We start from the raw sequence: 3,503 nt of genomic DNA, 5'->3' as shown, positions 1-3,503 counted from the left end.
GCAAGTTTAGTCCCACCTTGCTAGCCGAGAGGCTACCACACTAGTTTATAAGCTCCAGTGCGGTAGCTCTCTCGAGCTCCTCTCCTAGTCAGGCCTACTGGGCCTACCTGTCCTCTTCGTCCAGTGGGCCTACTGGGCCTTTGCGGGCCTGCATCCCGGCGCAACAAAAGCTTGTGTTCCTAGTCGTATGCAGGCCGCTTTGGCCCAGTAGGTGGCTTTTTTATTTTCTAATTTTTTTTCGCTTTATTTATGTTTGTTTTATTTATTTTTGAGTTGTTTTTTTGCTGTATTTAGAGTTTCTTTGTGAATATTTTTTGCTTTAGGTACAAAAAATTACAAACTTTCTATTAGTGCCGGTAGTTTTCAAATTTGAATAGTTTAAATTTTGAATTATTTGAAATTTGTGAGAATCACTAGTTTGTGAATAACTTAACTTATGTATTTAGAATTTTGAATTATTTTAATTTTTTTTTCAGTGATTCTTTTTTCTTATGTTTAATATTAGTGTGTTTTATCATTATATTCAATTTGGTAATGCTTGTTTATTTAAAAAATGAAATGCCTTTGTAACAGTTCAGTTTTCGTCGGAAACCCTGATACTTCGAAAGAGATTGTCCATTTTGTACACGAAGTGCATCCAGTTTTTGCCGTAACCCTCTCTACTTTCTTGCACATGCTATTTGTATGAAATTATGATACCATGGTGTCAGGACCCCGACTCAATGCCACATCGATCTAGCATGTAACACCTCATATCACTTTGCGGCCTCACGCACGGTATCCCCACGGGTGTCGCCTTACCTTTGCCCGGGACCGTTTGCGCCTTTTGGCACACGTATATGACAGTGTCGCTAGCATCCATATGATAAGGAGCCCGGGCTGACATGGCTAGTCGTAAACCCAAAGCGGCACAGACTTACAGGGACAGGCATCCATGACCTAGCATCGAACGTGTCGGTCATCAGCGAGTGAATCCAGGCTGTAGCACTGGGCTAGCAGGACTCCGGTGAACCGGGCTGTAGCGGGCTAACAGGACTCTGGTATTCATCGCGTGACATTTCCCCGAAGGGACAGACACAGGAACGAAGAAGGACACATGCCGGCCAGCCTAAGTGTTCCGGAGCAGTAGCAAGCTACCATGGCTCAGTGAAACACTAGGAGACATTTCCCCGTAAGAGAGGCTACTAAGGATAAACAACTGGATGGTCAGATCCCACACATACCAAGCATTTCAAAACATACACACAATATGCTCGATATGTGCGAATACAACATGGCATCACAAAATGACTCTACGACTCAAGTAGTTTATTCAATAGGCTCCGAGGAGCGAGACATTACAAACATGGGTCTCATGACCCAACAATCAGAGCATACAAGTCAAAGCACAAGCGGAAGCTATCATGTCTGAGTACAGACATCTATAAATGAAAAGGCTGAGAAGCCTGACTATCTATCAGATCCTGCCGAGGGCACAAGATCGTAGCTGAGGTATCAAGCTAAACGTCGAAGACCACACGGAATTACTAGTGAGACTGAAGTCTCTCTGCAAAAACATAAAATAGGCAAACGTGAGTACAAATGTACCCAGCAAGACTTACATCAGATCTATCTACACATGCATCATTATCAACAAAGGGGATGGTGGAGTTTGACTGCAGCAAGCCAGCTTTGACTCGGTGGCTATCCTGAACTACGACTGCAAGTAACTCTTTTGAGGTGGCGCACACGAGTCCACATATTCACCATATCAATACACCACTATGGATGCGCTCCCGTCTCCCTACGAGAACGCCATCCATAGCACTCACGCTTATCTTGCGTATTTTAGAGTATCCACTTTCACTTGTCTATGAACTGATATAAGCAACCCAGAAGTCCTTTACCGCGGACACGGCTATTCGAATAGATGATGTTAACCCTGCAGGGGTGTACTTCTTCATACATGTTTCCACCACTTAGCGTCTGCACACGACATGTGCTCGGCAGACTTCAAGCGAAAGCCGACGTGGGTGTAGACCACGACCTACCTAAACACTCAAGTCTCTAGTCCAGGTTTATCGCCTATTCGGGTTCCATCCATGAGGAGATCCGGCCGGAGTTTCGCTCACAGCCCCAAACGATGTGAACAGGGTTCCCGAGATACCAAACGGGCATCCGGTACACCGTGCCACGTACCTACCGCATCACAGCCCACCCCTACGGTCAGCGCTGTCCACGGCCTCCAGTAAGCTACAAACACCAGAAACTACTTGCAACTCCTGGACAGAGGACTAGGGTGAATAAGAAGTCGAGCGGGGTCATATTTCAGGGCCCAGTGTATGGTAGTAGCTGAATCATGGATCACAAACACAGAACTCAGTTCCTGAGGACGGCTGCAATGAGACAACCCACCATGTACTCCTACATGGCCTCTCACCGCTACCTTTACCAAATCGTGTTCACACACTTAGCTCACACACAGTAGGACATGTTCACACGCCTCTGATTCATCCCCGATGAATCAGACCTGACTCAACTCTAAGCAGTAGCAGGCATGACAAACAAGCATGAATGAGTAGGCACAACAGGGCTCAAACAATTCCTACTCATACTAGTGGGTTTCATCTATTTACTGTGGAATGACAGGTCATGCAAAGGATAAAGGGGTTCAGCTACCGCAGCAAGTAACAGATGAATCGTTGTTGTCCTAATGCAGTAAAAGAGAGCAGGAGCGAGAGAGTAGGATTGTATCAGAATGAACAAGGGGGTTTTGCTTGCCTGGCACTTCTGAAGATAACATTGAGTCTTCATCAGTGTCAACGATCACATCATCGGTATCACGTCTATCGAGAGGGGACAAATACCGGCAACACAGAAGGGAACACAATCAATGCAATGCACAATATGATGCATGATCATGACATGGCAAAATGAATGTGTGTTGGGCTAATGCAACTAAAACCAGATTAAATGGAGTTGGTTTGAATCCAAGATTCAAATTCAAACTCCATATGTGGATATTTAAATGCCCTTTATATGATTTGTGCTAAACAGCACCTATAAGTTGTTCTAACATGCATGAAAATGGTACAGATGGATTCCTTGGATTTTTCTGATAATTTTTCATATATAAATTATTTAATTTGGAGTTACGGTTAATTTTCTATGATTTTTAGAAGTTTTGGTTATTTTCTGAAATTTATAAATCATTTTTGATTTATTTTAATTCCAGAAACAAATACTGCGTCAGCATGACGTATTAGTGACGTCAGCAGGTCAACGTGGCTGGTCCAGGTCAAACCTGGCCAGTGGGTCCCATCCGTCAGTGACTAACCTAACTAATCTAATTTAGTTAGTGGCCTGGGGCCCATTGTCAGTGTCTATTAAACTAACTAATATTTAGTTAACACTAATCCTAGCCTAATTAGCCGGGCGGGCCCGCAGGTCAGTGAGAGAGAGGGGGGGTCAAACCGGGCAGTGGGGTCAACCCACGCCGGTCATCGGGTCAGCGGTCGCCGGCG

Source organism: Triticum dicoccoides, chromosome 4A (genome assembly GCF_002162155.2).
Source record: "Triticum dicoccoides isolate Atlit2015 ecotype Zavitan chromosome 4A, WEW_v2.0, whole genome shotgun sequence".
In the NCBI taxonomy this organism is placed as follows: Eukaryota; Viridiplantae; Streptophyta; class Magnoliopsida; order Poales; family Poaceae; genus Triticum; species Triticum dicoccoides.
The sequence above is the reverse complement of the archived record's forward strand: the minus strand, read 5'-3'. Positions refer to the sequence as shown.